The sequence below is a fragment of the Pholcus phalangioides genome, unplaced genomic scaffold (genome assembly GCF_987345545.1).
Source record: "Pholcus phalangioides strain wild (caught in Gottingen) unplaced genomic scaffold, Ppha-v1.0 ptg000031l_1, whole genome shotgun sequence".
NCBI lineage: Eukaryota > Metazoa > Arthropoda > Arachnida > Araneae > Pholcidae > Pholcus > Pholcus phalangioides.
In genome coordinates this window covers 1,183,361-1,197,477 of record NW_028301621.1, presented here as the reverse complement: position 1 = coordinate 1,197,477, position 14,117 = coordinate 1,183,361, and the positions used below count along the sequence as shown (strand labels likewise).

At 37.6% G+C, this 14,117-nt stretch overlaps 1 long non-coding RNA gene across 1 annotated transcript in view; it reads right to left on the bottom strand.

Moving 5' to 3' along the window:
- The window catches only part of LOC149066977 (uncharacterized), a 123,827-nt gene that overhangs the window by 27,303 nt on the left and 82,407 nt on the right, over positions 1 to 14,117 (bottom strand). Inside the window, exon 3 of the long non-coding RNA XR_016195380.1 lies at positions 5,678 to 5,768. This is a non-coding gene — a long non-coding RNA (uncharacterized LOC149066977). The remainder of the gene's footprint in view (positions 1 to 5,677; positions 5,769 to 14,117) is intronic.

Here is a 14,117-nt window from a genome sequence, read left to right as displayed (position 1 = left end):
AAAAAAAATCCACAGAAGAAGAGATAGTCTTTCTCTTTTTGGTTCCAAAAGGGACCACTATGGCGCCAAAGATGCTGAACAATTTCAGCTTCACTCTTTTCAGAATAGTAGCCTACTGTAGCCTATTGCTGTCAAGCAAACGCGGATCCGGGGGGGGGGGGTATCACCCCTCCCAAGAGTCGAATACAATGGAGAAAATTTGTCTGTCCCGTAAAATACGAGTGGGTCCGATGCAACTACACAATAAGTCGCTTCTCCTACACATCGCCCTGGCTCCGTCTGCCTCTTCTCCATTCGCAGCTGAAAATGTCTATCACCGCTCCGTTTGAAGCTGAAGATGTTACCTCAGCTTCACTCACAGCTGAAGATACCTGCCTCCATTCCATTCGTAACTGTGAAGACGCCTTCGCCTCATCTGAAGCTGAAAATATTCTTCCTCGACTTCACTAGTAGTTGAAGAGTCGACCTCGGCTTCATTCACAGCTGAAGATATCTGCCCCGCCTCATCTGCAGCTGAAGGCGTCTGCCTCCAATGAATTCGAATCTGAAGATGCCTAACTTTGCTCTATTCGAATCTGAAGATGCCTAACTTTGCTCTATTCGAATCTGAAGATGCCTAATTTTGCTCTATTCGAATCTGAAGATGCCTAACTTTGCTCTATTCGAATCTGAAGATGCCTAACTTTGCTCTATTCGAATCTGAAGATGCCTAATTTTGCTCTATTCGAATCTGAAGATGCCTAACTTTGCTCTATTCGAATCTGAAGATGCCTAACTTTGCTCTATTCGAATCTGAAGATGCCTAATTTTGCTCTATTCGAATCTGAAGATGCCTAACTTTGCTCTATTCGAATCTGAAGATGCCTAACTTTGCTCTATTCGAATCTGAAGATGCCTAACTTCGCTGATGGCGACCTTCGCTCCATTTACAGCTGAAGATGTCTATCTTCCCTCCATTCGAATCTGAAGAATGTGTGCCTCTGTTCCATTCGCAGCTGAAGATGTCTGCCTTCACTCAGAAGTGAATCGGGATAGGGGAGGGGGTGATGGGAACGATCGCCCTCCCCCAATAGCCGAATAACATGGGAAAATTTTCTGTCCCGTAAAATACGAACAAACTCACACAATTCGCCCCTTCCACCACATCGTCCTGCTGTCAGGACATACCAAGTTTGAAACAATTGATAGCTAATTTCCCTTCGAGATGACAAGAAAAAATCAAAATAGTACGATCATGAATTAGAAACAACATCCTACAGCGGTGATCCCTGGGCCAGAGGCTGATTTCTTCCATTCTAGATTAATTTTCTTGACTACTAGTCACCGGGCCCGAATGGGACCCTGAGCAAAAGAGGTATAGGTGGACACCCTTGACTATATCAAATACATTACATGTCGTTTGTCCCTCACAAAGGATATGCACTATTTCAAATGAAAAATGAAATGCAAAATTCTGCATGAAAAAATCATGGAATAAATGCTTTTTCGTGCTATAATAATAACGAAATCTTAGAAAATGTCATCAAAATGTAATAACGCGTTATTTTACACCTTCAATACACAATAAAGCTAAAGAGATGACAGTTTTTCTTGTAAAAAAGACTCGGACGAACCGTTGATTTTATCGATTTTCAACCCTTTAAGTGCAACAGCAGAAATCACTAAGCCCCGAGCCCTATCTTTTTCAATGAAGTATGTTTTTTTTCTTCTTCCGATTTTCAGCGGATGCGCACTAAGGGGTAAAGAGAAAAGCGTTCATTGAGAAATCAACTTCACAAAATATATGGGCTTGTTAATGCTAAAATAAGAGGCTTGTAAGGAAGCGAGATATCTCGTCAATGCCACTTAAAGGTTTAATAAAGAGAATGCGCTTTCTCCAGAACAGTTTGATATTGGAGACGTTAAAAGAATTGTCAATGCTGTCTCAACATTTAAAGAAACGTCTCTTATAAACCTCCAGCTTTATTTAACATTGTGTCACCAACCTGAACCAAAGATGAAAATTGTTGCAGTTGTAGTTTACCTGAAAAATTGTCTGCAAGACGTGATGCATAAAGTTTTGCAAACACGGGATCCCACAAGGGTGGGGGCTGATAGGGTTCCGGCTTGGACGGACACTTATCATTTTTTTGTTTTATCACACTATAAATTCAATACAGAAAAACCCGTGAGAAGTAAGGCCTGGGGTCTCGCGAAAGATCATAGACAATAGGTCCTGTTGCAGGATGTGGAGGTCCATGGTTTGCAAATATATAGAATCTTCGTGAAGGTTTGAGGATTTCATGTTGGTCAAGCATCAAACTTTCTTCTTATCGTTTCATTTTACAGAAAAAAAGATGTGAAATTAAAGAATCACACAAAACGTTGTGACTCATTGAAACATATTCCTGGCGAGGAGTAGATATTGCTTCTGTTGGTTTCAGTATTTTTGTCTTTAGTATTCTCTTCCCTCAAAGAGTTTCATAATTTTGCTTCTCACCACACAATTCCTCAGCTAAATTTTTTCACAGAGTGCAAAATTTTTTTGAACACGCTGTGCATAAAGCCTATTAATGATTGGCATAATACATGTATTAAAATTGATATTTAGTGGAATTTGCAAAAAATGGGCACTTTAGTATGATGTGTTTTAGGGAAAATTCTTCCAAAATTGTATATAATTTCGAATTTATAAAAATTTAAGTGAAATATATACAATGATGAGTTTGGGGGCCCTGGGAAAATTTTCATTTTGCCCATGCGGAAATCGGGCCCTGGCTAGTCACTCTTCCGGCCAATCTCGTGCTCACTCTCTCTTTTGGCGGAAAAACACGTTCAGAAACATGAATGCACTCTATCACAAGCGTGCGTCTTCATGCTCTCGTCCAGTAATTTTTCTGGAACTGTCAAATGAAGGCAAATTAAAAATTCGGCTTCTTATTTGTCTGTTCCCTGACGCACCAGAAACGGCTTTAAAAATATAACTTTTTTTAAAATAAAAGTCTTCTCGTTATACTTCCCTTTTACAGGATAAGTGTCAGTAATGATGACTCATCATAAAGAGCTGTAATGTGAATTGAGTTATCTCTCGCATAATTAAGAACGACTCTAGATCAAAAGACAAAAACGGTACAATATCTCTGAAAGCGGGATGTATGGCCACGCTCATTCCGCACTCGGTAAATAATTATGTTATTTTTCCAGGGTCCCCTCTTGGTAAAGCTCTATCAGCCTCTCGCAAGAGTCTTCTTCAGGGTCGTCATATGAGGGTTTAAACCAAAGGCGGTAGATAAGCTCGAGCCGCCTCTGGCCTCGGTGCTGTAGGCTGATTAGCAGAACCTCTCAATAAGAGCCACCTTCTCTTTTTCAAAAACTGGCCATTTGAAGAGGTAACCTCTCATTGCATGTACGTTAACTAATGCTATAGGCCATCCGTTACGAGAAATATGATGAATCGGTTAATTATGCATAATCACCAGTCGTCTCGGTAAGTTTAATGAATTCGTCACTTTTGCCAGTGCCTAATATCCATGCGTCGTAGGCAAATTTGATAAATGCTGAAGAAATTATACGTAGGCCTAATGATAATTTGATAGAAACGTAATTTAATTGATACGTAATATCGAAGTGCGATCGTAAAAATTGATAAAGTTCGTTATAGAGAGGTCCAATTATAGAATTTGTCAAACAGGGGTTAATTATATGTGGGTTCCATTGTGGAACATAGTAGTTCGTTAAATAGGAGTTTGTTACATTGGATTCTGATTTAATACACACACAAGAACTCGTAAAAATTCGTTGAATCAAAGAATTAGTTAAATGAAAGTTCGTCATATCAAGGTTTGATTTCAGAAATATAGGAGCAATTTCGGGGCTATTACAAAAAAATTCAGTAAATTACAGGATTCATTGCATCCAGCTCAGACTACAGTAACAAGTAGGCCTACTCTCATGTTTAAATGATAAATCTTATCACGGCAATGGCACCCATTTATTATATTTACAAAGACGAGATAGCGATTGCGCATAATAACCGGCGAATGTGATGAATTTAGTAAAGATATATCATATTTACCAACGACTTGGGTATTATGCATAATCGCCGGTAAAAATGATATTTTTTAGTACTCATCAAACTTACCGTTGACACTTGGGTATCATGAATAATGTAGAAACATGAATAATGCGTAACCTGAAAAAGTGATAAATTTAGGGAAATTTATCAAATTCAATAAAACGGTCGGCGTTTATGCATAATAACCACCGATTTATCAGATTTATCGTAACATACGTACCGTATATTTAAGACGTAGAGGAGTTACCCATACCGGAAAAAGGGGAGGTGGCCCCCTTCACAGAAGAGGGCCTTCAGAAAGAGATCTCGCTGTAACCCGTAGTTACCACCGCCCCTATGGCTAAAGACTTCCTAGCAACGCCCACTTTTAGGAAAAACCAGTTGCGAGGGGGTCTTCTGGAAATATGTAGGGTCTGATCATCGAGGTTTGAGGGTTCTTGTGGTCGCCTTTTTTTAAATAGCCTACAACAAAAATTTGTACTTCGTAATTGGAAAGTGATGTCAATGTTGAAATTATTTTTTCATTAAGTACGAATTTTCATTGATTTTGAAATATCTCATTTCTCTATCAAATATTGAATCTCCATTAGTTGTGAAGTTATTATGATTTTTTATCAAGTACGTCATCAATTCTGAAAATAAATTTTTTTCTCTCAATAATCCTGAAAATATATCTTTCAATACAGTCGGCTCAGCTCGATCGGATAAACGGATACCCCGCTTAAACGGATAAAATCCTCCTTCGCTAAAATTTCTCCCACGGAGACAATGTTAAAGTTCCCCACTTAATATGATAATTTCAACGACTTTTTTCCACTTAATGTTTCGCCTCACACGTCAACTGTTGATACACATCAACCACTATACAAATAATGTTTTCATTGAATCAAACATTTGGAACTAATGGAGAATATGTTACACTAGGTTAAGATAAATACGTTTGAGAGTAGATTCTGGCTTCAAGTATTCAAGTTGTCTTTAATAAGTCCATTTAATTATTTTTGTTCGCTGTTGAGCCAATAGAGGGCGCTAACTTACCTAATGGGGAGTAAAAATCTTGGGTAAATATTTTCTGTAAGTTATAAATTTTCACGAATTTCGAAATAATTTCTTCCCACTGATTCCGAATTTTTCCAATAATTAAGAAATCGTTTTCTTTCATTAATTCCGAAATTATTTCTTTCAATAACCATGAAACTTTTTCATAATTACCTCTGAAATTATTTGTCTCATTCGTTCCGAAATGTTTTCTAAAAGTTGATTAGAAATGGATTCTTTCATTAATTCTGGAATACATTTTTTTCATTGAGTTTTTTTTTCAGCATTTCTATAAAATCTGTAACTATATAAGCCTTTCCGTCGGTGTGCCACGTGTGACTGGCTCATGGGCCATGCAATAAAGATCTCTGCTCTAGAGTAATGGTCCTCAACCTCAGGCATATGGCCCCCTTGTGGCTCTGGGATATTATAAGAGGGCCACGGGTGAAAATCAGAAGAAGTGGGGGGGGGGGGACCACGGCAAGTGGTGAAGAGGGCCACAAAGAGCTGTGAAGAAATAAAGCTCCAAAGTGAAAATATAGTGAGAAGTGAAATCACGAAAATATTCAATGACGACGATCTTACCGAGTGATGCCAGAGCTGCCACACGTTCAGCCATCATACTTCTGGGTCTTCAACCCCCCCTATCCCAACCTGCCTTTCACTCCATCTGTATCTGAAAAGAGATAGGAAACGAAAAATAAGTGGCGTAACAATACCAGTCCTAATTACGATCTCCAAAGCAAATTATGCAGCGCCAATGATAATAGCAAACCAGGGCAGCTTTTTACATTTCCTGATACGGAATTGCATGAAAACACTGAAATTACAGTCAGCCTTACTTAGTACAAGCTATCTTTGCCACAGTTGTTCTCTTTCGACCATGTTGCTAATCGAATTATGAAGCCTAACGTGGAAAAATAAGGTGACAAATGAAAGTTCGAATACTTTGACTTAGGCACTCGGGAAGGAGGGAGGGAGGGTGTGGCCTATTAACAATTTGTTGTTATAATTATATGCCAATTGGAATTGATCCCCGCAGTCGCACTAACCTGGGTTCATTATATAACCCAGTAGTTGTAAAATTTTTTGGAAGCCCGAACCCCCCCCCCCCCGTGACAAATATTTCATCTCTGACCTCCCCTTCAGCTCCGCTTCATGTGCCGTAACCAACTTTATTAACCCTAGAATACTAACTCTACGCCTCAGAAACGTAGACGTATAGGCAGGCAGTGTTAGTATTCTAGGGTTAAAAGTTTAGACATTGAATACTACTACTCAACAGCGCATGCACCTCCTACACATTCTTCTACGGAATTTCAAACGAATTGGTGCATGCCGGAATGTGAGTGTATGTGTTTTGAACCCAACGCGAAGCCTGTTTCTGTGTAATGCTTGTTACGGGTAGATCTGCCATGAATTTTTCTAACTGTGAGTGAAGTGTAATGATTGAATAATTGTACCGTAGAGTAGTAGGCCTGATGCTCTCTGTGGCAAGACTTCTTCAAGGGCGAAATCGGCTCCAATTTGCGCCTCGAAATTGAGAACCACAGAAAACCAACTTTAGATGACCTCCACTGTGGCAACGGTGATTTTTTTTAGACATTGACTGCACTTCCATGTGCTATCAAACAGCTTCTTGGTATGTTAATTAATTCTACACAGAAATAAAAATTGATTGTTGCAGTAGATGATGTAGAATTTATTACAGCATCTTAAATACTCTTCAGTTCAGAATTAAGATATCATATTGGTTTGATATATTTTTGTTTTCGTTGAGAAATTGCCCCATTTTAACGTGTGTAAGGAACCCTCTCCCCCTTCCCCAGATTTTTTGGGATTAAAATTTGGAAAAGAAGTTGAAAAGATATAGGCAATAGGCCTACCTATGACACCATCAATATATAGGAAACCCCCCTCCTATTTTTGGGATTCAATATTTTGCAAAAAGGAGTTCCTTTTACACGTTAAAATGCGGCAATTTTTATTTTGGAAACTATCTTTCTAACATTCCTCCCCCCCCCCCCCCCACGGGGTTGCGTCCCACACATTGGGGAACGTTTGATTGGCTTATGTTTCTTGTTTGGATGTAATTCAGGAAAGAGTGAAAACATTCATTGTGAATTCGATTTTTTTTCATAGTGTTTGTCAAAAAGTGTCGAAAATTGCTTTGCAGTACCGGGTATGCCAATTTTGCTAGCATGCACAAGCTACAGGCCTACCGCATAAAACTGGTTGTCCACGGTCGAATGCGATCTATTTTTACGAATTTACATACTTTGGTGAATAGGCAACAGATGATAATTTGATGATACGCGATACAATAATTTTTGCATCTTGAACAAAATTTGCATTTACGGCTATATAGAGCCAGACGTAAATGATAGACTGAAATATTGAAAAAAAATTGTCAAACAAAAATGACGTTTTACGACGAAAATTCTTGCTTGAGTTTGGTAACCGCATTTCCGTAACAATTGACAATGGAATTTCATAACAATATAAAAACTTATTTCATCCTCCATTATTTGGAAGATTTGCCAATTTTTTTAATGTTCACGAAGCATTTTTTTGAAAGTAAAAAAACATATTAGAGTCTATTTATCACGTCCAAAAATTCTACAATGCATTGCTACCCGGAAATAACTAGCTAAAAATATCGTATATAATATATCAATTATGATGTAACATGTCAATTTTGGTAATACGTCAGTTATGATATAATATATCAATTATGATTTTATTTATCAATTATATGATATAATATTATTAGTTATGTGTATCACTATATAACTAATATCATACTTTTTCATCCTTAAAATAAAACCTTATATACACAGTCGATCCAGCTTATAACGTTCCCACTTACAACGTTTTCTCTCTTAGTACGACTCATTTTTTTCGTGGGCGGCCCCAACTCGACAAATTCTCATTAAGATTTCTCGTTTGAACCGTTTTCCCGCTTACAACGTTTTTTCATGACGATTTTTTGAGAAACGTCATAATGATAAAAATATCGAATAATACAAATTCTCTCTCGACTGCGTAGAAAATATGTTGTTTTACAGTTTTTCTGTTGCTCGTGCAATTTTTAAATAATTTACAGTTGAGTTTTATTTCCATTTTGTTGATTTTTTCTTCTAACATAGGCCATAGTTTACACGTAGCATGCGATATGTAAATTTTTATATTGTCGTATATAAATTTTACGTAAAGGAAGTGTAAGCATTATGGTATACCGGGTTTTTTCCACCTTCAGGTAGGGCCGCCAATCAGAACAGTGATAAACAACTTCAAAATGGCCCCCCATCATGCTATCGAGTCAGTGTCACCATCACCACGCCTGCTATAGAAAATATTTGTCTCTCTACTTCATGAAATTCACTCACGCACGTTTTCAAAGGTGTTTATTTATTATTGGAAATGTGCCCAATAATTTGAAACTAAGTACAGTGTACATCGCAAGTGTTTTATTTTATTGTGTTGTGCTCATATTTTCGCTAGCGATTCCCTCCCGTTAGATGAAACGCTATTTTTTCACGGACGGTGTGTCAGGTAATATATGGAATAGCAGTCGGGCTCGCTTATAACGAACACGTATAATACGAATTTTCGTATAAAACGAAGTTTTCCCCTGTCCCGTGACTTTTGTATTGCTTATCTTTGTTATTTTGATTGCTTATAACGAACGCTTATTTCAGCAAAGTACGCTTATAACGAATTTTCAACCGATTTTCAAACAGGAGAATTGTCAAGAATTCCGTCTTATCTAAATCTTCTTATCTGAATATTTAACTTTCAACAACGCTTAGCGAAAGCTGATATAATGCCTTTTTTTTTTCCCTGGAAGACATTCAATTATGACATTTTTTGATATTTTATGTAAAATCCTCTTTCCTAAATTTTTTTAGTGTTCTCCATTGAGTCTTATTTCGCTTGAAGAAAGTCTTGGAAGAACGTTGGTTGGGGTGACCCAAAGCTTGATCTATATCTTTGATCTATAGATCGAGATGAGTTGTACGAACCCACTCATTACGCCACTAGTTTCATTAACATTGAAATCAAACACTGCGATGAATATAGTTAGCACTTGATGAATATTTCCAAGCATTTTTAATTTTGAAATACATCTGTTGGTCATGAAGTTGATCGCGTCTCTGATTCTGGGTCGAGGCTGAAAAAGGGTAAGAACCCCAGTGTCATATATGCAATTGCGAATTGCTAAGAAAGAAAACTCGAAGATCATATTTTGAACTATAATATGTATTAGACCTAGCTAAGTAAGGTTACTGATTTCAGTCAGTTTTCGTAAAGCCACTGGTCTGTCTGAGAAATTCTAAAACAATATTTAATGGTAAAATATGCATCGAAATATTCTTAAAAGTAGGGGGGGGGACCATAAAAAGGTTTGTCTCAAATAGAAAAAATAATCTAACTTACATAAATTTTCAACAAACGAGTCTACATTTCGGCGATATTAAAAGCAATATGGCAGGTGGGTGATATGGCCAAGTGGGTTAAGCGTTTTCTTAGTTTATTACGCAGTTTTAATGAATCAATGGGTGTTTTTTATCAGAAATTTTTAATGAAGAGGAAATATGAAAATAAGCAAAATATTAGCACTTATATAAGTAAAGGTATATGTACAGGATGTTAAAATTTACATTAATAAATAGTGTGGTTGATAAAAACCCCGAAACAGAAATTCACAGCCAGACACATAAACATATATCACGTCCCAAAAACAAATAAAACACTTCTACTCCCATACAGCACCAAAATAATGAACCATTTCCATAGCAATTAAAATACCATTAATGTTACAAATTCCACAAAAGACATTCTGTCAATTATAAAAAAACTTAAAGTATGGAGATATAATACACAGTACTAATTTTATAAAAATAAAAAAAAAAGCATATAGTTCGATCACTCACCCCATTTCCGCCTGAATATTACTCAGATAATTAACGAGCGTAATACTACTATAATAATTAACTGAAATACCATAGTAACTAACGCTGTTGCATTGTAACAACTTCAAGTTGTATATCATCTAGACCTGATGGAAGGATTGCAAAATCCCCTAAAGGATATATCCCCTAAAGGATGAATATAATTAGCACTTGATGAATATTTCCAAGCATTTTTAATTTTAAAATACATCTATGGGTCATGAAGTTGATCGTACATATTGATATAACAAAGTCGTATATAAATGTCGTTGATATAACAAAGTGTGTGCTTTATTTTTTATTTATTGTTTTTTGTCTACATTGTACCGTTTTGTATTTTGATGTTTACTGTGTTTCTTGTACTTTTGTCTGATTATGTATGTATTCAAAATTAACAAAATTATTAACTAAATTAATAAAAAATCCGAAATTAAAGCCAATGAAGCAAAAAATTGAATTTTTGTAACGATTGAAGAGGCTAAAACACACAGTAAAGCATGTTATTCTGATTACGACAAGAATATAAACGTGGTAAAAAATAAGAAATATTGATAAATATGAATTTTCTGTACAAAAAGACGTGGATATTCTCGCGCATGCGCATCAAACGTGGCGATGCAGTTTTTTTTTACAAACTGTGTGGAACTAAAACTGTCAGAAACCATCAACCTAATCCAAACAAACCTATATTACAGGCTGACCCTTATATCGAGTCAAATTACGATTAGCACAGTCGTCGAAACAGCTTTAAAAAACTGCACATTTAGGTAATAGGGAATCAATAATAGAACATGAAGAGCTATGTGAGCGAAAATGTTCAGTCCAGACTGACTTATACACTCGGAGCAGCAATAGTTTTCTCATAATTCACAATTCATTACCGAAGTAACAGATCCTCGTAGAACTGACGGATTTTATCCAATTTTTTGTAACAACGCTCAATCATGTCGCGATAGTTTGCTTTTAATGCTTTTGATGTCCAATATTAAGAGACAATATAGTGGTGGGGAGTGTTTATGGACTATAAAGTCTTGATAAACAAAAAACACCATGGTGGACTTACGCTTTTACTTCCATTACTTCTTTCAGTGTATCCCGCTTATAACATTCCCTCTTAGAACGTTTTCCGCTAAGTATATCACGAATGATTTTCTAGACCGAAACTGTACTAATATTCATTGATATTTCCCATTTAAAGCGTTTTCCTGCTTACAACGTTTTTCATGACGATTTTTTTGTAAATCGTTACAAGCGGGATCCTCCTTTACGAAGCCAATTGGTGTGGAAGTCTTTTTCTGAAAATGATTTGTGTATTGAAAGTGTCTCTTCATTGTTGAAATTTTCAGTTGCCAAAGCATTCAAGCCGTTTTCCATTAGTTTTCCTTCATCTCATTTCTAATGTTTATTGACTTACACTGCTTGCCTTCCAAACCTTCCATATACCCCGTACAGGTTCTAAAATTGGTGGCGAAGGGTCAAGCTTGTACTTTCACTATTCATACATCACATACAACGTCCGTTGAAAACGGCTGTAGATGAAGACTTTTCCGTCCAACGAATTTTCTACCAGAATGAAAGATGAGATGCCTTTTTTATGTCCGAGTCAGCAGGAAAATTTCGATAAAATCGTTAAAACATTTGAAGAGGGAGTTGGGGGGGGGAGCCGCGTGCGCAAGATGTTCGCGCATTTGGAAGAAGAGACAAGCGGCTTATCATCTGTCCAAATGATAAATATTAATCAAAGCCAGAAGGATAAGAAAATCTCGAGCGATATTTTTTTCCTGCCCTCCACGAACAAGAAAAAAGAGAAGATGTAAAAGATTGGTTGGTTCAGACTGGTGTATACGAACGAACCGGTCAAAGACCGGCTTATACATATTACGTACTAGACGGGCGGCTGCTCATGATGGGGTGGACGATGGCTCACGAAAACTGGTTCTTAATTTTGTTTTTTTTTTCGGTCTTGTGCCAAGATGCAGAGAGAAAGAGAGGATGTGATGAGATGTAAAAACGGGAGAGAGAAAAAAGAGAGATAGAGGCCAAAAAAAGAAATCGTAGCCATTGGTGGGCAACGGCCCTGACGCCAACCTTTGCCTGTGACTGAACCCTTTTGATTTTATTTTTTCTTTCTCCGCTGCACCTAAAGTATTAATAACGATAAAAGAAGAACAACCATCGGCGGTTGGTTGTTATTCGGTTTTTTATTCTTTGGTTAAAGTGTTTTTGCTGCTGCTGCACGTACGACCAGAGAAGAGAGAGTGGGTTCTATGGGCGTTAGCTCCGAAAAACGTTCGTTGGTCGATGATGATGATTATTATAACACAACTACCATCGCTTCGAACACAAAAAAGAACGATGGTTCTCTTCTGTGTGAGCTTAAAACAACGATTGTCCTCCCACCTCGTGTTTGTTCATTTTTTCCCAAAACCGACAAGTTTTTCTTCCCCCCCCCCCACAACCCCTCTTATACTTGTATTTTCAACGACTTTTACGACGAATTGTAAAGTTGCCTTTTATTTTATTTCTCCTAATTGTTCATCGGTAAAAACTGAAGCGATCTCTTCGTAATCGAAAAAATGTACGTTTTGTTGGTACCAGCGTTGATTCTTCTTTTTAATGCCTGTAACAACTGGTCAAACCTACGAGTGAGCTGATAACGAGCACAATATGTTGGTACTACTTTTGACACTGCGATGTCGCTGGAATGTGTGTTTGCTCCTTAGACAATTTGAATATTTTTGAATTCCTGATTGCACTGAGCACATTCCGGACAGAGTTCTATTGTGTTTTGATTACTGTGGCAGAATTTCGCAAAATTATTGTAACAATCTTCTAAGAACTTTCGAAATAACATCCTTATACTTTTTTGCGTCACAATACCCAAGTGGTGTCATCGTTCTTCCCCCCCCCCCCATTTCTAAGCGAATTGAAGTTCTTTGACAGGTGTTCCTTGGGAATTGTGCTTTCGATTGGATGATTCTGGGAAATTTTTTCAAGAAATAGAGACATTCTTCCTAAGCTAAATTTCAATCCAGCCACAATTTTACCAACTATAACATAATTTTCTTCTCATGTACTACACATAATTCACTTACACCGTCACAAAGACAGACCAAAAACTCTTTCTTTTTAAACTCTCCATTGGCCTTCCTGGCCGGTCCGACAATCAGTCCCTGAGGGCTGGGACTCTGCATAATACCTCAATTCGCGTCAGGATTTTGAGACTGTATTGACTAAAACGCTATCCAATTACAGAGTGATGTATTGTCGGATAATCAGCATGGGTTCAGGAAGGGAAAGTCATGTGTAACTAACCTCCTTTGCTTCTATGATTACGTGACTAAGGCTTTGGGTAAGAGCAAAAATGTCGACGTTGTTTACCTTGATTTCCAGAAGGCATTCGATCGGGTCCAACATGGCAAACTCTTGAAGCGTTTACACGAGATTGGAATAGGGGGCAACTTGCTGAATTGGATAGAATCGTGGTTAAGAGATAGGTCGCAACGAGTTATGGTGAACGGGGAATTCTCTGGTTGGACAGACGTCACAAGTGGAGTTCCTCAGGGAAGTGTCCTTGGCCCCATACTTTTTTCACTTTTTATCGACAAACTCGATCAGGGTATCGATGGAATTACTAGCAAATTCGCAGATGATGTGAAGCTAATGGGGGTAATCGGAAATGAAAGCGATAGGGAGTTGCTCCAGACCAACTTAAACAAGATTGCAGCATGGGCAAATGAATGGAGCATGACGTTTAGCGTAGATAAGTGCATGGTCGCTCATTTTGGTTCGAACAACCCACGGTTCTCTTACGAGTTGAATGGTGTCACTATCCCGGATGCAACTAGAGTCACCGATTTGGGAATTCTCATTGACGAGCGACTTAAGTTTTCTGAACATTGTTCAGCGGTTGTCAAAAAAGCGAATAGAATGCTTGGTCTCATTTTCAAAAAGGTCTCTTCGCGTTCTCCTAAAGTCATTCTTCCGCTTTTTCGAGGCTTAGTTCGTCCTGGAATGGAGTATGCTGTAAGGTTTTGGAGACCATACCTACAGAGGGACATAGACTTGGT